The 24,476-nt window shown below is 38.2% G+C and overlaps 1 protein-coding gene across 2 annotated transcripts in view; it reads right to left on the bottom strand.

Moving 5' to 3' along the window:
* The window catches only part of LOC122789895 (C1GALT1-specific chaperone 1-like), a 372,456-nt gene extending 350,636 nt beyond the window's left edge, over window positions 1-21,820 (bottom strand). For both annotated transcript variants that reach the window (XM_044057330.1, XM_044057332.1), the window contains exon 1: window positions 21,645-21,820. The gene's annotated coding sequence lies outside the window, so the exon portion shown is untranslated. The remainder of the gene's footprint in view (window positions 1-21,644) is intronic.
* Window positions 21,821-24,476: the final 2,656 nt, after the last annotated feature.

Genomic DNA, 24,476 nt, shown 5'->3' with positions numbered 1-24,476 from the left:
GCAATCAAGCATTTGCAATAACTGGCAATGAGTCTTTCACATCGGTGTTGAGGAATTTTGGCCCACTCTTCTTTGCAGAATTGTTGTAATTCAGCCATATTGGAGGGTTTCTGAGCATGAACCACTTTTTTAAGGTTATGCCACAGCATCTCAATTGGATTCAAGTCTGGACTTTGACTAGACCACTCCAAAACCTTCCTTTTGTTTTTTTAAGCCATTCAAAGGTGGACTTGCTGGTGTGTTCTGGATCATTGTCCTACTGCAGAACCCAAGTGCGCTTCAGCTTGAGGCCATGAACTGATGGCTGGACATTCTCCTTCAGGATTTTTTGGTAGAGAATTCATGGTTCCATCAATCACAGGTCCAGAAGCAGCAAAGCAGCCCCAGACCACTACTACCACCATGTTTCTGTTGGTACAATGTTCTTTTTCTGAAATGCTGTGTTAGTTTTACACCAGCTGTAATGGGACACACACCTCTCAAAAAGTTCAACTTTTTTTTTGTCAGTCCACAGAATATTTTTCCAAAAGTCTTGGGGATCATCAAGATGTTTTTTGGCAAAAGTGAGATGAGCGTTTATGTTCTTTTTGGCCAGCAGTGGTTTTTGCCTTGGAACTCTGCCATGCATGCCATTTTTGCCCAGTCTCTTTCTTATGGTTGAGTCATGAACACTGACCTTAACTGAGGCAAGTGAGGCCTGCAGTTCTCTACATGTTGTTCTGGGTTCTTTTGTGACCTCTTGGATGAGTCTTTGCTGCGCTTCTGGGGTAATATTTGTTGGCCGGCCACTCCTGAGAAGGTTCACCACTGTTCCATGTTTTCTCCATTTGTGGATAATGGCTCTCACCGTGGTTCACTGGAGTCCCAAAGCTTTAGAAATGGCTTTGTAACCTTTTTCCAGACTGATAGATGTCAATTACTTTGTTTCTTATCTGTTCCGTGAATTTATTTAGATCACGGCATGATGTCTTCCTTTTTGGGATCTTTTGGCCTACTTCACTTTGTCTGACAGGTTCTATTTAAGTGATCTCTTGATTAAACAGGTATGGCAGTAATCAGGCTTGGGTGTGGCTAGTGAAATTGAACTCATCTTTCCCAAAAATGTGATTAACCACAGTTACTTCATGATTTAACAAGGGGGGGGCAATTACTTTTTCACATAGGGCCATGTAAGTTTGGATAGTTTTTCTATCACTTAAAAACTGCATTTTGTGTTTACTTGGGTTATCTTTGTCTAATATTTAAATTTGTTTGATGATCTGAAACATTTAAGTGTGACAAACATGCAAAGAAATAAGAAATCAGGAAGGGGGCAAATACTTTTTCATTGCAGTGTACCTCTGTCCGTCAACAGCTGATCCGCCAATCTCATGACTTCTACCTCAGACAGACTTCTGGATGATTGAACGGATAATCCTGAAGGAGACTTAGATCATTCCAGAAAGGGACTCAGAAAATGGCCCACAAAGGGGTCTATGGAAGGTGAATACCTCATCCTAGAAGAAGACTGGGATCTGGTTTCGGCACTGAGAGGGTGGGCAGAGCCTGCTGAGGTGCCATTGGAGAAGTCGGCACCAAGCTAGAAACTAAAGATGCTGGTGCTGAAGGCACCGTAGTAGCAATAGTCAGTACCTTTGCTTTCAGTTCTGTGGAGGTAGTCGTAACTATAGCCTTATGTTTTTGTACCACCGGTGCCATGGGAGACACGGGTACTGAGTGGGTCTTCATTTTGAAAGTGTTTGATTTTGGAGGGGAATCAGACTTGGACAAAGCTTCACTAAAAGTAGTTTTCAACAAGCCCTTCAAAATGAGCTTATTCCAACACTTGACCAAGGCCTGGTTACTAAAGGCCTGGCAGATGTCACAATTTTGGTCATGATATGGAGCTCCTAGACAATAAACGCAGAAAAGATGCCCATCAGAATGGGCATCTTTCTTCCACAGTCTTGGCAGTGTTTAAATCCAGAAGTGCCTTTATGCTTTTCTGCCATTTTAAGAATTAGCATTTAAAGGTAACAAGCTAAACGCACCAACACACACACACACCAAGGATAGACGGAAAGTCTACCAGCAATGGTAGTGGAGAAATACTAAAAGGGTATAAGAGAAAAGAAGGAAAGGAAGTACCAATGATGGTACTAAGATTACCACAAATGTTAAGAAAGGCGGGAGAGGAGGTTACCAACAATGGTAAAGGAGATTACCAGAGGTAAGGGGTACAGTATTTAAACACACGCAGCTGAAAGAATTATAAGGTATAATATAATATAAAAAAAAAAAAAATATATATATATATATATATATATATATATATATATATATATATATATATATAGACACACACACACACACACACATATATACATACACACACAGCGAAAATACAAGGAATTATCTCAATAAAAACATTTTTAAAGACTAATCTGAGAGCAATGGCTGATGCATCTTGCTGACATAGTGGCAAATGAGATCTGAGGTAATGGAGAGAGGTGCATTGTGGGTAATGACTTAGCTCAAGAGTTTTTTGTCTGGCGCGAGCTGTATAACAGCCGAGCCAGTTCTGAGGATCTGAACTGAGTCCCATTCGTCAAGAATGAATGAAGATTGAGAACATCAGATCAAATAATTAAACTGTGACATTTAAGATACACATTGGGCAGGGTATATTGAAATGTCTGTTGAAAAGCCTGAAGCACTGAATTTGAAGTAGCAAGCTAAAATATATTTTTTTGCAAGTTGTTTACTTACTTAGGACATCATGTGTCTCTTTTGGGTCACAAAGTATTTATGAATATTCATTAATTCTTTCTTTGACTGCCTACCTTATCCATTTCAGGGTTTCGGATCTGGAGCCTATCCCAGCACTGTGTGACAGATAGGCCACTAATCCCAGATAGGATACCTATCAGTTGTAAGATGCACATGCACACTCACACATGACGTGTACCTGTGAGACATTTGGAGGCTTAACAGTTCAGTTATAGCATGTCATTGGGATGTAGGAGAAAACAAGAGCAGACAACAAAAACCCACAAAGACATAAGGAAGATGCACAGACTTGACCAAGAATGCACCACAACCAAGAAAAGAACTAGCCTTTCAAGTGTTAACCACTGCACCAAACTGTCACCCTACTTGTGAATATAGGAGTAAGATAGATGAGGCTTTGTTCATGGTATATGGAATTAAATTCCATCTGTACTGGGCTATTTGATTTGCCAGAAGCATCTTGTTGTGAAAAGGATTCAAGATGTGCATGCACAGAACAATGATTTGTTTCATGACTACTAAGATTTATTTACCAGTCTGGACAGTATGCAAGACGTTTGTCATATTCTGATAGATAATGCCATTTTACCAGTCATGCATGGCTCAGGGAAAGTTCCAGTAGCTGTCAGAGTTAGAAATGAAAAGAAGCTGCACATAGTAGCCTGAAGATTTATGCATGTGTAGATCTGCAAGATCTGAACAAAGCTATACAGAGGTAGCATTATCTGCTTCATGGTAACCTAACTTTCAATCAGGCGGCCACAGTGGTGCAGCGGTTAGCACTGTTGCCTCACAGCAAGAGGTTCTCGGGTTCAATCCTCGGCCGGGGTGCCTTCTGTGCAGAGTCTGCATGTCCTTCCTGTGGTCATGTGGGTTTCCTCCGGGTGCTCCGGTTTCCTCCCACATCCCAAAGACATGCTGTAGGTGGATTGGGCACTCTAAATTGGCCCTAGGCGTGAGTGCGTGCATGTGTGTGCCTTCCATGGAAGGTTGGGCGCCGGGCTGGCAACTCAACACCGTAAAAACTCTACTGCCAATAATGAGTGGACAGGTGATCTGCTGTGGTGACCCTTAACTGGGAAAAGCCGAAAGAAGAAGAAGAAGGTAACCTAACTTTCAATCGAGTCCTGGTATAGCGAATGGCTTATCAGCGAACATATGCTGTTGAGCATGTCTACCTCCACAACCATCCAAGACAGCAGCAGCACAATATCATGGTATACACAATGTAAAACACAAGAAGAAAAAGCGTATTTAAATAATAATATCCCTTCAGCAGCCACAGTACACGTCCCTAGCAGCACAAAGTTAAAGTACCAAAGCACAAAATACAAAGTGCCAACCTACAGTCATTATTGAATGGATCCACAGCTCCATTCACTCATAATAATAAATAAATAAAAATAGTAGAGCTTTGCAGGAGCTGAACTACTGACATGGGGTTCTATACTCTGCTATGGGATCCACTATACCAGTGAACAGCTCACTAGTGGTCACTGCAAATGCCTTGTGTAACCTACAAATGTGGAGGCTTTCTGGTTCCACCTTGTACAAAGCTACTCTCAATTATATGCTGCCTATATCTTGGATGGTCATGCAAGATGATATTTGACATCATATGATCTCTGATATGCTGTTCTCTATACCAGAACTGGATTAAAAGATAGGAAGCCCAGCTTCATCCTACAGAAGAAGTTGTAACATCCATGTCTGATGAAAAGTACTTCGCTGTACTTTATGGCAATCATGGATTATGCCAACTTAAGCTAAGGGAAAGAGTCCCAGGCTTTGCACATCGAATACTCCTACGAACATTCCTAAGGCATCCTGTTGGTATTAAATGAGTGTTTGAAATGTTTCAGAGAGCAGATAACAGAGATGCCAGAAGGGCTTGAAGGTGTTATTAAAACTGATGTCTTACTGGTTTGGAGTGTGAATAATGAAAAGCAAGCCAAAAGCTGATTCACTGACTACACTGAGACATGCAACTTCAAAGTGAACAAAAGGGAATATGAAACAAGACAGAGAGTTATATGTATCATGTTTTAATTTGAGAAAACCTAAAATCAAATCATGAGAGAGTCAGAGCTGTAGTACTGATCCTTCAAGCTTGCCTACGAGAATTTAGGAATGAAGCAGCATTAGCTTAACTCAACCTGTCTTATCTGATATTTGTCAGCTGGTTAAGTAAGTTGGCCTAATGACAATTTTCAGTCATGACCTGAGACAACTGACAACCACAGATATATATAAACAGTCATAAAAGCACTAATTAATTTTAGAATGAGCAATCTGGCAGTTATAAATATGCACAGACAATCACAAACAAGTACAGACTAAAGTAAGACAGACAATATGTTCATGTACATGAAGCTTTGGTATGTTCCATTACTGATGTTTATTTTTATTTATTTATTTATTTGACATTTATTAACCAAAAAAGTTCAACTGGGTCAGGAACCCATTTTCAATGGATGCCCAGGGAGAAAAGCTCCACAAATCAAAACATTGACAAAAAGAAAAGAACAGAGTTAATTAAATTTACATGTGGAAGTATATCTTACAATAAGTTACAAGGTAGTCCTACTGACATACATACAGCTGTTATACATTTACACAGTAATCTTTGCAAACAAGAAATATGCAGATATAAGTTAATACCATTAGTTTATCTATTACAATCTTTTTAGGTAAACTGTTGGTGTACATTACGATAGTTTATATAGTTTGATGTCAGCCGCATAGATTGATTAGGTGGACTGCTGGTATACTCTTAGAAAAGGAGGTTAAAAAAAAGTTGGTTAGCTAATGTATAGCAGTAATACAGGCAGCTAATTGACAGGGAGAAATGGGGGAGCTTAGTATGTGTAATAGTGTATCACACTCTTAGTCATGTGTCAGTAAATCTAGCTGCTATGTCCTTCAAAGGGGGAGATGGAAGAAAGCAATTTAGGGAAAATCAGAGTAAAGAAAAGGAGGAGGGAGGAAGAAGAGAGTTTAGAAGAGTAAGAAGAAGGGAAGGTAGGAAGGGGGAGAATTGGGTAGCTAGGTAGTTTTGGTACAGGGGCAGATGCTTGTATCTAGGAGGTATCTTGTATAGTAATTAATATGCATGCCTTATCAATTGTAATATGCATCACATGTACAACAGAGATCGACCAAGTATATATTAATCATATCTATGACTTATTTTTTACTACTCACAGGATAAGTCAGATATTTCATTACAAACAACATGATAATTATTCTACAGTTTAAACAGGATCCTAAAAGCAGTTACACTTATGACTGATAACTGAGAGAAAGATGCAGTAATAACGTCAGCCATAAGTTTTTATCACCCACAGGGTCATTGATTCATGGTTCCCAGTAACAGAAAATGTTCCCTTTAGGAAGGTATTTTGCCAAGAAAGTTTATCATATAACTATCATCTTTGAAGCTAGGGCCAATCACATCAAAACAGCCCTGCAACCAGTTTTACAGGTTCTCTGACCAGGAGGCAGGGCTCATTCTATGTATAGTGACACAGGGAGCCTTACTGTTTGTCACCACAAAAATGACTAATGCTCACATCACTAAATGGAAAAGATAGCCAGCATCTTGTTATGGTATATACCCTTGGAGAAGAGCAAGAAAGTGATTGTTTCTTTTTTCCTTTTGTTTTCTTATCCAATTTTATGCTATCTCAAGACTTGATATAGATATACAGTTTAGGGGTATTGCATAGCTCTAACTGAATCGAGGACACATTCAGTAATAATTGGGGACAATCTGGGACACTTAAAACATTAATACTATTAACCTGGGACATTGACAGAATGAGAAAATGTGACTAATTCACAACCTTTTCTCTAAAGGTCACCAGTTTTAGGTGGGATTAAGAGGGTCTTGAGCTACAATTTGAGTCAAAATCAGGGGAGTACATGAAAATCAGAGACAGTTGAGAGGTACGAGTACGGGGAATTTCCCCCAAATCGGATTGAGCAGCACAGTGGGGCCCTCTCCATGCAAAAAAAATGGTATTATTTTGCGTTTTGCAACATTAGGAATATTGTTGTGCCAACTAATGATCTCCCAAGATTTGGTGGTTGAATATTTTCATGTTGATTAAATTAGATACTTTTACTCGTAATAGATACAGTTATATATTGTAGTTGGTAAATGAAGTAGAGGCAGAGTATAAACCCTAACTTGTTACAGGATCCCCACCCACAGCTCCCTATTCAATTGCTGATTAGAACCCAATGCCAGTGTTTTACTTTGTATTCCAAAGTGGATCTTAACAATTGCCCGGTGTCTTCTTGACATTTTGATGGTTGTAGATTGAAAGTAAAGATTCCTCTGTCTGCTGCTTTGCTGCTCAGAGAATGAGAATTAGATTTAAAAAACTTCATTGATTAGTACTAGGCCAACTGCCCCTATGGGCCATTTTAAGCCTAGCCAATTAACCCATAGGAGAATCAAACCCTGCACCTTGTGTTTGTTTGGTAAATAACTTAACTATTATACCAACCTCCCACCAAATTACTTATCAGACCCCAGCGAGATGTAAACTCACGGCCCCTGGTTTAGTGCTCTAACCCCTGAGATATGGAGCCTTTAACTAATACAGAATCAGTCAAGACAAACATTCTAGACTCTCTTCCTGATTTGAAAGAAGGAGTAAGATGGGAATTCATGCAGACATGTTATGGGAAACATCTTACTGCAGTCAGTCTGAGAAAAATATGTTGTGAAAACTTCAGATGGCAAACTGCTGAATAGAAAATGAAGTCATCATTTCAAGACATGCATGTCTCTGACTGTGAAAGACAAAGAGACTGTGTCAAATATATTTTACAGTTTGAGAGATGTCCTCTGAAATATTCAGAGAGAGCTCTAAAAAGGTGTCCCTAAAAGCAGAGGTGTTCTCAAAAAAAGACCATCAGCCAGAATTGTCAGAAGAGTCATCAAGTGATGAGCTGCAAGGTTCTTCATCAGCTATCATGACCACTGATGAGTTTATGTCACAATCCCTCAAAGTACTTTGTGCATTGAAGACCTGCAGATAAGCTAGATGAATGGAGTGACAGATCATAAACTTTTAGAACTGTGAAATGTAATTCTGTGGAAATAATAAAGCAATGCATTTTGACAAAGCTTAATGCAGTCTTAAAGAGAACACAACTTTCCTAAAACAGAAGCCAGAATATTGAACAATGAAAGTAATAAAACAATATAAAATATCTGGTGTTTATTTCAAATTATACAACAACCCCCCCCCCCATTCAAATTCCAAAGCGTGCATGCTGATTGGTCAGCGTGCACGTTGTAAATCAGACTTATACTAATGGAAAAAGGTCCGGTCACCCGGACCTTTTTCCATTAGTATAAGTCTTTTTTTTTTTTTTACAGCAATGGAGAACGCAAGATCTCCGTTGCTTTTTAGAAACTGTCTCACTATGTTAAAGGAGTTTAACATAGCGAGACAGCTTTAAAAAAAGTAACAGAGTTCTTGCTTTCTCCATTGCTTCCACCCACAGCTCTGATGTACTGCATAAGCATACGCATGCGCAGTACATCAGAACTGTCGCAGAATACCAGACAGTTGTGGAAGGGAAGCACGGAGGCATTATACAATGCCATTATTTAAGAAAAATAAGTATTTTTTTCTTAAATAATGTCATTGTACAATAGCAATAACCCACTTCTGGGTGTGGGTAATGCTGGATTTACCCATGGTTGTCTTTGTCTGGCCACTCGGGCTTTGCCCTCGTGACCAAACCACACCAACCGTGGGTAAATCCAGCATTACCCACAACCAGCTGTGGGTTATTGCTTAAATAGCTAACTCACTTATGCAAAGTAATCTGTTTCTGAAAGAGTAGATGTAATATATAAGCCTTTAGCATTATACAGAGTACCAGTATATAGGTTCATAGGAGGTTACTAGGTTAATGGCCCTAGGGCCTTTACAAGCCTAGCCATGTTATACCCATGCTCCCCAATTGACCTTGGCTAGATGTTTGTTATTCACAGAGTGAGTCTATGATCACTACTGACTGCCCCTGTCCATGAGAGACATAGATTCCACCCCTGGGGTTGAATTTACAGTCTCCCATCCAATTGTCTAGGTTACGCTTGAACAGGGTTATTGAGGAGCTCTGCTTCACGTGAATTGGGAGTTTATTCCAGAGGACCGGCAATCTCTGGGAGATACATCTGTCTCTCCAACATGTTTTGTTAATGTCACAGGCTAGGTTGAGATCCCTGGACCGAGTGACTCTTGTCTCATTTGATTTGCAGATGTACAGCATTTCCATTAGGGCAGGGTCAGAGACTACTCTGCAGGCCAGGGACGTCACCTCTCAGCAGCCTACAGGATACAGAGTACAGTGGTAGGGCTTTCAGTCTTTCCATGTAGGTTATATTTTGGATGCCCTGAATTTTCTTAGTGAGAAACCTCTGTGGTCTCTCCAGCTGCTGCAGATGTCTGGTGAGGTACATGCAAAAGGGAGCATTGTATTCTATTAGTGACCTGATAAGGGTCAAGTATAGAGGAGTTGTAGCATCCTTAGTCTTCAATGTGATGCTCTTACTTATGAGATGCCAATGTAGAAGGCTTTCCTTACCACTGGCTGTCAGAATTGTAATTTGCAGGACTTTCTCTTTGCCAAAGGGGATAATAATGCACTTTTTTGCATTTAGTTTTAGTCCATGGCTTTGGCACCAATCATTTATCTTTGTTTTCCCCTTTTGTAATATGTTACCATTGTTTGGGGACTCAGTAATTGTGCCCAGTTTGCAATAATCAGCAAACTTGGTAAGCCACAGGCCATCTACTTTCTCCTGGATTCCAAACAGTAGACTGCCCAGCACAGATCCTTGTGGTACACCACTGGCAACTAGTCTACTGGTAGAGGTGGAATACCCAGCTTTGACAGTATGCGTTCTGTCAGTGATCCAGTTGGCTACCCATTTAAAGATGCAAGGATTAATTCTCAGCTGGGAGAGTTTCTCAATGACACCAAAGTGGGGGGTTGTATCAAAAGCCTTGGCTAAGTCAAATAGGCAATATATACTGTTTTGCCTTCATCTAGGGCGTTGTTCACATTCAGAAAGAAGTCCACCAGGTTCAGTAAGTATGATCTACCCTTAACGAAGCTAAACTGGGTCAGGTCAAGAGTTTGAAAGGCACCTATTTCCTTGTTGATGATGATGATGATGTTTCTTTCCATGGTCTTGAGATAAGACTGGTTAGGCATATGGGTTTGTAGTTCCCAGGGTTGGTTTGTGGGCCCCCTTTATGGAAGGAGATTACTGTTGCTGTTCCCCACTCTGCTGTAACAAAGCCAGTGCTCAGGCTGAGGTTAAAGAGAGTGCCAATTGGTTTCACTAGGTCTTGTTTTAGATTGTTTCATATGCGGCCTGGGATGTTATCTGGTCCCATTGAGGCTGTATTTTTGGCCTTGGAGAGCATGGACATGACTTGCTCTTTGAAGATACTAGGTAGAGGACTGGTGTTGGGTATACTTTGGGGTACGGCTGGTGTGAAGAGGGGAATGAAGTCTGCACCAAATCTGTCAGCTAACTGGTTGGCAATTTCCTCAGGTTCAGTATGAGACGTACTGTCCACTATAGGTTTGGCACATAGCTGTACATTCCCTTTCAGATTTTGGGCATAGCTAAAGAATGCCTTATGATGATCCTGAGCTAGGGATGCTAATTTAGCTTCATAACTAGCTTTAGCAGACTTTAAAAGATATCTGATTTGCTTGTTCAAGCTGTTGAGGGTACTGTTCTTCTGACGAGTAACTTCCCTCTTCTTCTTAGACATCAGTTTACTTGTTTTGTTATATAACCTATTTATACTTGAGGTTCACCAGGGTGGCCTGTTTTTTCAGGAGGACCTGGTTTTGATCCGGTTAGGTAAAGCTAAGTCTATACAGTTGCTTAGGTGGTTATACAGGGCATTTGCCTTCTCTTCTGCATAGGAGTCATTGTTGGCAGTGTTAACAGGGGGTTTGAAACTTTTTATACCGTCACCTATTAGGCTGTAGTTTGCTTTGGAGAAATTGTTTTTTTTTTTTTTTGCTCCTATGGGGGTGTCAGGTCTGATTGTTACTTCAAATGAGACAGATTTATGGTCTGACCTTACCAGGAAAGGCAACACACAGGGGTAGTGCAGTGACCCCCCCATCTTGGTGAGCACTAAGTCTAGGACATATAAACCCCTTGTGGAGGTGCAGATTAGTTGTTCCAGGGCATTTGTACTGCAAAGTCCAGGAACCAGAGGGTGAGCATGCTTGTACTCATGTATGCTGCCCAATCGAAGGAAGGATAGTTGAAATCACCCATGACCAAAGTGTTTGGCTGTACAGTGAGTGACTGTAGTATGTTCCGGTAGGCGGTGAGCTTCTTTTGTTTCATGGTGGGAGACCTGTAAGCTAGCAATGATGTGGTAGATTGCTTTACCTATAGTAGTTGGACCTGGAGTAGCTGAAGAGAGTCGTACTGTTTAACCAGTCTCAAGGTGTATTTGGCATTAATGAAAAGGGATACTCTTCCATCTTTGGTATTTCCACAGTCTTTTGAGGTCTGAACTTGTGCAAGGCATTGTAGCCTTGCGTGACCAGGGTGCTGTCTGAGATCTTGAACCATGTCTCAATGACTGCACTGATGTCAGCATCTTTCAAGATGAGGAGTGCCTCCAGAGAGTACAGTTTCCTATTTAGACCCCTATCAATAAGCATCATAACCTTGAGTTTGTCTTGAGTGGATTTTTTTACATTGGAAATGTTGTTGTTTTGACATTATCTAAAGAAGGCACTATGGGGGAGGCAAGTGCCTTGGCCAGTATCTGAAAGCCTAGAGGTGACAGGTGAAGACCGTCTCTGAAAAAGCAGCATGGTCTGTCAACCATGTCTTCCCAGGCTGACAGACACTAGATCCCCCTGAACTGACAACAGAAGCTAAGCCAATTGTTGAAATCAATCATTTTTTGTCTATATTGTGGCTTCATCCTGGGTGAAGTTAGAATGCTGCTTAGGGCTAAGGCATACCTACCTGGGACACAATCTGAGAGTTCAGTCCAACATGCACTATGAGAGAGTCACAACAGTAATTGTTGTTGAGTGACTTGAGTGCATGCATGATCTGACAGATCCTGGCACCTGACAGGCTGACCTTGACCTTCTCCTTGTCCAGCCTGGTGACATGGGCATCTGCAAATCATGTTGTCTGGTTTCCTACACAGTACTGATCAGACAGCTGAGTAAACCTATTCAACTGACAGCAAATCACAATGTTTCCATCTCCAGTATTTGTAATTTTGAATACAAGTCTTTCAAGTTTGCAAACTTAGTCATTCTCTGGCACGTATGTGACAGATAGTTGTGAAAATGCTGTTGCTGATGGGAACAGCTGCCTGAAATAACACTTGTGCAGTGTTGTAAAGTTTTTTTAGGGAACAATTCCCACACAACACCTACTTCCCTACTAATATAATCAACTCTCAGCCCACTTAACTCTGGAAAATATTATTTTCTCTAGGCACCAACTATATTCAAACAAAGTTAATTTCAACCAAGTGTACATTATTTCACATTTGGGCTTTGAATCAACCACTGCATAACTCTCAACATTCCGTCTCCAGAATTTGGAACCCTCCCCCTCATAATGTGGAACAAATGGGCAAAATGTGGAAAACCTGCCAACAGCTGACTAACATCATCAGCTATGATGGTTAAACATGTTACTTCATATTTATAAAGTTATTTTTATGAATTAACAATTCAGTATTATTTAACATAGATATCAATTAAAAAATGTGGCTACAGTGGTGTAGTGGTCAGCATTGCTGCCCTACAGCAAGTGGTTCTCTGGTTCGATTCTTGGCTGGAGCGCCTTCTCTGCAGAGTTTACATGTCCTCCCTGTGGTCGAGTGAGTTTTAAAGACATGCAGGTAGGTATGTGTGTGCCTTCTGTGAAGACTGGGCACCGGGCTGGCAACCTGACACCATAAAACCCTACTGCCAATCATTCTGCAGACCAGTGATCTGCTGTGGCGACCCTTAACCAGGAAAGGCCAAAAGATATTTTTGTTATCAGTTAGAAAACTTAATACTGAATGAATGACAGACCCTTTCAATGTGGAAAAATGAGGAATAGACTTTAAAGACTTGAAATTAGGAACATTCCTTGTAATGAGATATACTTGAGAGTCATGACTCAATATCTTACTTTGCCTCACTTTCTGCTATGCAACAATATGATCTGAGGAGCTGCAGAAATTACAATGTGTCAAAAAAATCAACTTTATGGCTATGTGATAAATAAGAAAATGGGATATTTATGTAGTAGTATGTCAGTGATTAAAAGGTATGGCTTAATTAAGTCCTTTAGTGCTCCAGTTGAAAAAAAAAAGGAGTGAAGGTAAGCATTTCTTCATTACAGCATTCGGTACACAGACATATAAGAAACCTCAGCCTTATGTAAACTTTATAATATAAATATTTCTTGAGTAGAAGTCATAAATTACCCTTTTACACCTTCCTTTCCTTCAGGGTGCTTTCATCTTTGTTCACAAGAAGAGTTAATCGACTGCAGGCAGAACTGCATTCTAATACCAGAATGCTGTAGAATTTAGGCTTTGTGAATTAGTTGGCCAACATTTTGTAGTGAGCATTACATCGTTTATCATTCCGATAAACACAAATAGTATAAGGTTAAAAAAATTGCTTGTTGGTCCCAGTTCATAAGCATAAAAAGAAGAAGAAAAAAGAATGAACGTGCCACTTCTTGCTCTCAAATATTTAAATAACTGAAACACTCAGGACAAACCGTAGTTTAGGTGGAAGCTTGGTAGCCCTTACAAGAACTGTTGAGCTGTTACAAACAGCAGTTTAAATTGAAGCTTGCTAAAACTGTTGTAAAAAGAATGTGAATAACACTGCTAAATTGGTAAGGTAACAAATAAACTAGGATTCTTGAAATTCTTGAAGATTCCTGCATCACAAAGACCAAGACTAAGTGTTACTGTCATTGTATGCCTTTCAGTGCTTAATGAATCAAACGTAACTTAAAAAAAAAACACTATAAATTAGTGTGACATAATGAAATGCCACACACATAGGTTCATAGATTACTACTAGGCTAACTCACTGAATTGTATACCATCTTGACATCACCATGACATTATAGTAAAGGGCAGTTTGGCAGGAGCTTTACAAGTAAAGCATAGAGCTTCATCATTTACATTCAAGTTGTTTGTATTTTATTTCACAGAACAGGCATATTATTTATGCTTTGTTATACTGTACAGCGGGGCTTGCAGTTTAGTTAATCGAGTGAAATGGGTCAAAGGACCCTTTCAGCCACCTGAGCTGGGAAAAAGGCAAATACACAAAGTTATACATGAAAGATGTAGAATATAAAAACATCTGAACCACTTGATAGATGAAATTCATCAAAGTGAACACACAGTAGACGAGCCCCCCACCAAATGAAATACTGCAAGTATTGCACAATCAAACATTAATATGTAGGTAATCAGAATACATGAGCAGTGTAGCAATTTCTGACTATGTAGGCCACAGTCCTTATGTATTTGTTTTTGAACAGTTTTTATATATTTATATAACACCCCACAAATGTCAGCTTTTGAGATTCCAATTTCCCTGATGTGCAATTTTTGCACAGATCACATTGGAGATAATTTCCACAAAGTTTGACATTGTAATAAAATTAAAAGAATCCAGACTATCCTATTAGGTAAATTGACATGGGAGGGCTTTATTACTCACTGCTGGAAGTGATTCAGTTATTCTACAACACATTAGTATGTAACACAACCTCAGCTAGCCTCCAAAGGTCTTCACCACTAAAACAAGTAGATATTGCAGAGAAACACCAGTATGAAGACCACCACGATAATGCAGCAAAAACTTCTTTATTTAGGTACAAGCAAAGAAAGAGATGAGCGCTTTCACGTACGGACTGTACGCTTCTTCAGATCTATTTAATTGTAACAGAACTACTACCTTATATAGCACAAATAAATGATAAATTGTATCAATTATCCACTTAATATATCAATTTACCAAATTGATTGCAAAAAGCTGTTGTGGTTAAAGTGTCAGTGCAATACCAAAAGAAATATAAGTAACTGTTTCAACATATAAATAGACTAAAAATGAGCATAAAAATTCTTCTCACATTACATAGGAAATCTTAACACTTAAATGGTTTTTATATAATTAACTAAACAAACAGAGAATATTCCATATATAATTATATTCACTAAACAGAAATATTAATGTATATAAAAATATGTATATGTCAGTGTGCAAAAACGCATTTTAAAAACCTATAACTATAGCAATCAAAATGTAGCTCTCTATCTATTCAGAATAAATATATTTGTCAGAGTTGGCTTAACACTTCTATCTATTTTAACAGATTAATAAGGTGGAATTGTACAAGTTAGCTTGAAGGAGGCTCAATATAAATATTTATTTAATGCAATAATGAAGTCATAAAATATAAAATCTTAAAAAACTCTAAAAAATATATATCTATATAATATGTAAGGGAGATATATGTATATTTTTAAAACCATATATATGTATTATGATATTTATATATAACGAAAGTCTAAAGATCTAAATAATCAATATTAGAATAAACGTATATATAAAAATAAAACATACAGAAATGCATTTATTTGATATTTATAATGTTAACAATAGTATACATAAATGTATTCATTAAGTATACACACTTGATGATAAAAAGTATTTAAGAAATGTTTAAAAATGGGAATCATAGTTAATGTATTAAAGAATAATAATTAAGCTTCAAAAGTAATGCAGACATAGATGTGTAAATGGTAATGAGTCATATCTTATTCATAGGGATATTCAGTGTGGTCTGATATATATTATCCAGAATATTCAAGTGTTTGATTATTTTAAGCTTCTCTTTTTAAGTACTGATCTAATGCTGATGTACTGATTCAGACCTGGACTATAATGTGCTTTAAACCGAAGAATCCATTGTAATTCTATACTTTCTAATTCATTAAATGTGTCACCTTTCCTATTATTTGAATGCACAAGTTGCAATGTTCTAAATTTGAAACCATGACCAGAATTATTTGTTATATGTTTAGCAAGGGCATTTTTCTGGTCTTTTTTCCTAATGTCGTATATATGATTATATATACGTTCTTTCAAGGGTCTTGTTGTCATTCCTATATAGAATGCATCACAATCTTGGCAGTTTGCTAGGTATATCAAGTTGGAGCTAGTGCAAGTCGACCTAAAATTAGGTTTAAAGTTAATGTCTAGCCTAGGATGTATATAATTTATATCGCTAGAAATGTAACTACACATATTACATGTGTTACATGGATAGGTCCCTAGCTTGTTGTGACTGCTCCATCTTTCTATATTGTCAAGTTGTATCATATCACATACCTTACTAAAATTACCATTATTCTTCTCAACACATAGTAATCTTTTTAGGTTCTTACTGTTGGTATATAGGAACCTTGGTTTAATTCCCACTAGACTCTTTATATCATCATTTGTAAGGAGAATATGCCAGTTTTTTTGTATAATCTCAACAATAGATCTGTTATCACTAGTATATCTAGTGTGAAAAGGTATAAAGCGTTTCTTAGAACAGTATCCCCCTTGAGCCTGATATAGGTTCTTTCTCTGTGTAGATGGAGTTTGAGGTGAACAGAGAGACTGTTTAACCGATTGAATCAGATCCCTGCTATATTTTCTCTCTATAAACATGTCTTCTAATTTTAATATTTGTTCCATTCTGTCTCCATTATCCTTGCATAATTTATTGATCCTAGTATACTGACTTTTTATAATATTGCGAAATATATGTCTGGGATGCATGCTACTATATTCTAATAATGTATTTGTCCAACACGGTTTCCTTTAAATAGTATGATGTAAAAGGCCATTTTCATCTTTAATAATGGTGATATCAAGAAAGTTTATCTTAGTTATGGAATGTTCAATAGTAAACTTAAAGAAGGAAGTGGTAGCTTCTAGGTGTTCCACGAATTCTAAAAATTCTTCTAATGCACCATTCCAAAAAATGATGATATCATCCACAAAACGTTTATATAATAAAATCTTTTTAAAATTAACATTATTGAATAGGTGCATGCATTCCCAGTAATAGACCACAAGATTCGCGTAAGTATTCGCACAGGGAGTGCCCATAGCCACTCCCCATTGCTGTAAAAACAAGGTATTGTCATACATGAAGACATTATTATTTAATATAAGGTCTAGGATGGCATTCAAGAGAATCTGTTCATCATTATTAAATTTGCCTGTGTTATGAATAATATGTCTAATGGCTTCAGAACCATAACTGTTTGGTATGGACGTGAATAAGTTCTTCATGTCCATGGTTATTAAAAGACAACTGGTAGGAATTCCCTCTTTAAAATCTCCTAATACATCTAGCAGCTGATATGTATCTCTTAAAATGGATGCTATACCATCAATAATGGGTCTTAATTTCTTTTCTATATACACTGACATTGTTTCAGTGACCCATCCATCTCCAACCACAATTGGACGTAAGGGTGGTGGTATTATGTCCTTGTGTATTTTGGGCAACCCTTTTATATATGGAATCTTTGGTTGCTCTATTAAAAAATACTGATATAATTCATGGTCTATCTGTCTGCACATTAGGAAATCATATAATTCATGATGTACTGTGAAAATAAGTTTTGTTAGGTCGTTAGTATCTATTTCCTTGTAGGTGTCAGTATCCCTAAGCATGGTATGCATTAGACTATTATACGAAGTACCATCTAATATCACAATCCCGCCGCCTTTATCGGCAGGTTTAATTACAATGTTGTTATCATGTTGTAAAGCATACAAAGATTCCCATTCCAAATGAGATACATTAATGAATAAATTCTTCATTTTACTATTAAAATGTCTATAAAAATCTGTTTCACATGCTTTTATGAAACATTCAGTGACAGGTATCTGGGAAGGAGTAAAAGTACTCTTCCTTTTAAAACTGTAAGCCTCCGTATCATAATTGGTAGAATTAACTCTGTTTTTTTCAAAAATACATTTCAAATTAATATTACGAGCGAATAGCCGCAGGTCAGTTAAAATTTCGCTTATATTACTAACCTGGGCTGGTATGAAGGATAAGCCTCTGTTTAATAACAAATAGTCAGTCTCGGTCAAAGTCCGTTGTGACAAATTAAAAACTAGGTTCTCTGTTCCCTTCTCCAGTTTCTGTTGCCGAACGTCGCTTCTTCCCCAGAGTACTTTCTTTTTGTTCGCCCTCTGCTCCTCGATCTGCTCTGGAAATTCTTCCGAAACTTCAGTGGTAGGGGTAAAAAACCCTCTAAATTACCTTGTTTAATCTTGGGTTTGGCGCCTTGTATATTCGCATTTTGTTGGACAAATGCTTGTTGGTTAGGAGGGGGAGTGTCTCTCACATCATGATTTGATGTATTCAGTGATGCAGATGACGTAGATGCATCAGTCAAAGCGACTGGATTCCTTAAGGTGGAATTTAGACTCAATGAAGACGAAGCATTGCTTTGGTTGATGAAATGTTCTTTGGTTTGGCTAAAATTCACACTGGGCACATTTTCAGTTGTAGTAACTTCTCGATAACTCGGCCAGGCAAAAACATGGTTGTTAACAAAATCTGTGTGATCTCTGTAGAGTTTGCGTGTTTTTATCTGTTGTAGTTTATCGCCATATGTAGAGAGCTGATTATACATACTGTCTAGTCTCTGTTGGAATTGTTCCTCTTTAAAGTTTGCTGTAATTTCTTTTATTAGGGTTTCAGCTTGTGTATTGAGGTCTTTTTCAATCGGTGAAAAATAATCAATTAAAAGTCTTATGTAGTTGAACCCCAGATCCAAGTTCAACTGTTGCCATTTTCTTAGTAATTCTGGGTGGGTTTCTCCGTATGAAGGCATGCAGAGACCCCTCATCCCCCTCGGAATTATTTTAAAATGTAAACACGCTTCTAAGTGGCGTCTCTGCCAAGTGAGTCTATACAGTTTATATAATGTATTTTCTAGCTCTCTGAAGACGACATTAAAGTCTTTCAACTTGTCAGTATTACCTTTCTCTACATTTAACACAGTCGGAGTAAACTCCATATTAAGTAGGGGGTTGTCTTTCAGTTCAAACAAGTTATTCCATTTTCTTACCCCAGTCTGTTTTGCCGGTGCATAATCCAATTTGATTGCAATAGCATCCATCATGTGTAGGCAGCCTGAGATAGAAAATAAAACGACAGCAAGTATGTAACACAACCTCAGCTAGCCTCCAAAGGTCTTCACCACTAAAACAAGTAGATATTGTAGAGAAACACCAGTATGAAGACCACCACGATAATGCAGCAAAAACTTCTTTATTTAGGGAATGTTGACAAAGGGGTCTTCTTCTTTCTTCTTTGTCTTTCGGCTTTTCCCAGCTAGGGGTTGCCACAGCAGAACTCCCGTCCGCTAATGATTGGCAGTGGATTTTTATGGTGCAGAGTTGCCAGCCCGACGCCCAACCTTCAAAGAAGGCACGTCCATTCACGCACGCACCTACCTGCATGTCTTTAACATCACTTGGCTGTGGGGAGGACATGCAGACTACACACAGAAGGCGCTCCAGCCAAGAATCGAATGGGAGAACCTCTTGTTGTGAGGTGACAACGCTAACCGCTGCACCACCGCGGCCCTGTTGACAAAGGGGTAAATGTCATGATTAGCATTACTTCTGCTTGAGTGAAATCTTTTTAATAGTCAAATGCTGACTTAATAAACCAGAAGCTTCTTACAAAACCTAGCACTCCCCCATAAAATTGTCTTTGTTCTCATGTAAATTCTCCTTAATTTTTTTGTAAATATGTACCACAGATTATGGGACAGTTTTTGCAGAGTGAGAGTAATCAAATAAGAAAAACGTAATTCTCAGCAGACCATAACTTTGACCTATATTTTACTCAGTCCTCATAAAATTTTGGCGTAGTATTACAGTCTGTTACTAATGCCAGACATTGAGTTTTTTTCTTCTTGTTCAGAAGATGCATGTTGAAGTAAAAAATGTTTGTCTGTTGACTAAGTGACTTAGAGTAAGATTGTCTCAGATTTTGGCTTCTGTCAACCATTATTTTTTGGCTTTGTCCCTGAATCTTCAGCAAAGAAACAGGTATGACGCAACTTGTTAAAAAAGTCCAACCAGTTCATTCAGTCTGATCCCCAGACCTCTCAACCTTTTAGCACAAGAAATATGGACAAATCCTGAAATAATTATGTGACAGAGGCTCAAAATAGGGGAGCATTTTTAAATTATTCCTATTATAAACTTGGAAAATAGATAGAATAGCAGGTTTTGTGTTAGCATGTATTTTTCTGAAGGATATAAAGTCTGAAATTCAAATGTGTCATTAATTAGTGACTTTAATCCTCAGAGATTTGGCAGAAAACAACACATTTTATGAGGAAAAGACCAAAAATATAAGGCAAAAATTAGGAAATTCTATGAAAATCTGGACAGTTGAGAGGAATCATAGTTCTGCTGAAAAAGAAATTTCAGGATAATCCAGGGGAACTTTTCTGACACTGAATGTGGGATGGAACATTTTGGGTAAGTGGCACATCTAAGAAATGGACATCTGATTTTTAGGTCTAATTCTGTAGCATTGTTTACTTTTATATGCAGCATATTCAAGTTTATAATGTTTTTTTTTACAGATATTCCCTTTTAAACTTGAAATAAAACTTGCTACAGACTTACACAAGACCAATATTAACGACCGACTACTTGGGTATATGTTGCTGTTTAAAGAGGTCTAGTCATACAAACTTGACCCTTTCAGGTAATTGTTCATAGGAGAGAGTGACACATTATCCCTCCCCCGCACCACAGGCCCCCCTCTCATTTTCCCAGAAACTCACGAAGCATTTGTCAGTAAGTACTGCAATTAAGCATCACCAACTGAGCGCACACAAAGCATGAGTAACTAAGGCAGGCAGCAAGCATCATCGACTGTGTACTTCGAGTTTTTCTTTCTGTAGACCCTTTTCGTAAGGAGGAATTACTTAAGTGCAAAAAAAGAGACTTTTATTAACATGCTAAGTATCAAAGTATTTTGTCAAAGTTATTAGTTTTCAGTTGCATTGTTAATCCTGCGTGTGGACGGTTTTGGGTTACGCAACCATAATGGGAACAAAAAATGTATTACCTTCAGTACCACCCTTACTGACCGCTCAGTTGCTAGTTTATATAGACCAACGCGAAGGCGCTGTATACAAAGCCAAGTTACCTAGTGGATTTACACAATTAACAGACAGAGTGAATAAACATGTTTATGTCAGCCTACCGGGTGCGCAGCTATCTCCCTTTTTCCATGCGCCTTTTTAGTTATTCCCCAGACTCATTTTGTACTTGTAATTTACCACAGTAAACGATACCTGCAGCTATTTCTGACCGCCACAGAGGTCATCGTGGGCTGTAACCGCCCTACCTGGGTGCACAGGGCAGATTACCTTTGCACACCTACGCTCATAGCTCTCAACCTTCCAGCTCCAACATGAGGAACAGTCGCCTTTATAATGTGGAACAAATGGGCAAAATGTGCAACACATACTAATCATAGGATGGTTAAAATATGCTGTTTTTACTTATAAAGAAGATCATTTAATGAATTAATATGATTAATTTCTATTTATCATGGATTTCACTTAAAAAAATTCCTAATACTGAATGTGTGACAGACTATTTCAATGTGGAACTTCAAGGAACATTAACTTTTTAAGACCGCAAACGAGGTACGCTCCTCGAAATTAGGTACACTTGAAAGGTATGCCTGCGCTTACCTGGTGCCGGATGCAGTCCTGATCAGTGGAACTCGCAGTCTGCTACACAAGTCAAAGACACGGAATGCCAAAGGGAGGGAAGGGCTGAAGTGGAGTTCCGCTAGGCAGTAATTGCGAGGATGTCGCTAGCACACGTCAAAGAGGCGAATCTCAACAGACTTCGCCTTTCTGCTTTATTCAAGCGTGGTTATGAATTTATGAATGCACAGTGCTACAGAGGAACCAGTGTGTCATCATACCAAGGGTGTAGCTAGGCATACTCAGTTTTCTGAAATAAATACATTTTCTCCTGAGCATCTCTTACAAATGTCATCACCCAAACAGCACAGAATGTTTAGAACTGTGTAAATGCATATTCACAGTATAGCTGTACGTAAAGAATTCTCGTGCAAAAGGAATACACCTCTAAAACTAGCTTGTTATGGAAATAAAATTGTAACAGTTGAAAATAACATGCTTCTTCCAATGTATCTGGGGGTATCATTTTGAGGGTTGAGTACATTTTTAAACTGGCAAGTGGGTAATGGGGGCAGCAACTTTAGCTTTGAGTACAAATTGTAAATCTCTGGCTACATCCCTGCATCATACTATATTGATTTCTTAGCAAAACGTTCCTAGATGTCCTTATATATTAAGTAAAACATAACCTAACCTTACAGTTTCCTTTCGCAGCAACTTTTGCATTTGCTGTATGCACGCTATGTATTAATTTAAAATCTCCACCATGAAAACATGTTTAGTATTAACGGTTTACTGAACTTAAAAGTGATAAGTGAAAGAAATTCTTTTTATTTTCCATTAACTGCAGTTTCGATTTATTCTTTCAATGCCAGTCTAAACAACCATTTAGAAAAAGCACTACAAAATAAACGTATAAGAATAAAATGCATAAAAAACAGACTCATTATTTCAATCCACGGTTGCTGCTAGATGCCTTTTTTTGTGTTTTGAGAGATAACTTATTCAGGTTTAATGTGTATTACGTATTCCTAAGACATTTTTCAAGAAAATGCTGTACACTTAATGACCCCACCCTTGTTGACCGATTATTATTCGACTAGCCTATTTTTCCCCTTGGGGGAGGAGCTGATGATATCATCGATTTTCATTATTGCTAACGAGATGTGATTGTCCACGAACCTATTCAGCTAAGTCCTTCTGTTCTGCCGAAGGGAAGGCACCACTGATAAAATGGTTAGTATATCTGTTATATTTTAAAAGACAGTCAAACAGCTTTAACTATTCAGAAATTTTAACCAGTAATTTAAAGAGTTATTAGGAAGTGCAGCAGACAGTCTAGCATGCAAAGCCTGTTTCATTAAAAGGGATTGATTTGAACAATCTCTGAGTTTCCCATTGCGTTATTATCACAGATATTTTACCATGCGGAGGCTGCACCTTCTAGTGGCATATTAAATACGCAGTAGGATGCTACATTCCCTCATGCAAAAACATCCCTATGAAAGTATAATTTTTAGTACAGAAAACATTTGGAAACATGGACTTTATACATTTTCAAGTATACAGCATTAGTAAACAGCAGGACCATAGATACCGTGTAAAAGTCTTCACTGACATTTTCTAACTAGAATTGTCTGACTGCTAGACTGTCAATGAAACCAGAGCACATTCTTGCTCTACTCCTTTCTTGAAAAAATGAATACTCCTAGGCAGTTCCCATACTGAACACCTGGATGGATGTCAGCAGACAGCTCTTTTAAGATTCTACATTATGCCTTTCTTCTTGTACAGGTGGTGCAGTTATGGCTTCTTTAACTGTAACCTCTTTAGCTGTATAATTTGTCTCTGGTAACAAAAATTCAGGGACATATATACACCTAAGAGAATATACAGCTGCTTTTTTTCAAGTTCACAGATGAAGTCTGTGTGAATCTAGCCCTTCTTTGATCTATATGAACAATGTTCCTCTGGGAATCTATAGGGATATAACTGCAGTCTGGCACAGCAACTTAATTTTCATGTGAACATTGTGCTCTTAGGATACTTGTTTCAGATTTAAAAGAAACAAATCAGAAGGGTATCACAACCTTCAAACACAGCCATTTCTGCCAGAAGCAATTTTGTTCTAACATGAGATACAATTCTGTAATTAAATAAACATGGTGACTATTTTTGTTTTCGTGGTCTTACCATTCATTTTCTTTATCCCTTTCTTCAATGTTTGTAAAGGCTTCTCCGAAAGACTACTAGATAAAGCATGGGATAAAACTGATGTTACATTATGAATTCTGTTTTCATAAAGTTTAAAACAACGAGTGAGAAGGTCACTGAGAAAACAATCTGTAAAAACAAAATGAAAAATCCAGGAAAGCTGGAAGTTCTACTGAGTGACCTCCCAAACCTCTTCAGAGACACATGGGATATATGCAAATGAACCTTACGAACATCAGGTGTTTCAAGTGATTTGTGATTCTGAACGCCAATGACTTAGACAACTTCAGGCCAATAAAACCAAATCCCAATAGCTGTGGATATGCATATTTCAGCCTTATTATGACCTCATCAGTACAGCACAAGCAATGTGTTTGAATAATGATTAGAAGCACAGGGGTGTTATACCCAGCTCATGTCCATTATCATTGGGGTCACTGTAAAAATATCTCAAACAACAAACTAAAACAAGGAGTGAGAAGGTCACTGAAAAAAAAACAATCAGTAAAAACAAAATGAAAACTCCAGCTAAGCTGGAACTTCCACAGAGTGACCTCCCAAACCTCTTGTATCAGACGCACATGGGATATATGCAAATGAACCTTACGAACATCAGGTGTTTCAACTGATTGGTGATTCTGGACGCCCATGACTTGGACA

Source organism: Protopterus annectens, chromosome 15.part0 (assembly GCF_019279795.1).
Source record: "Protopterus annectens isolate FY-2018-M chromosome 15.part0, PAN1.0, whole genome shotgun sequence".
Classification (NCBI taxonomy): domain Eukaryota; kingdom Metazoa; phylum Chordata; order Ceratodontiformes; family Protopteridae; genus Protopterus; species Protopterus annectens.
This window is presented reverse-complemented; position numbering and strand designations above follow the sequence as displayed.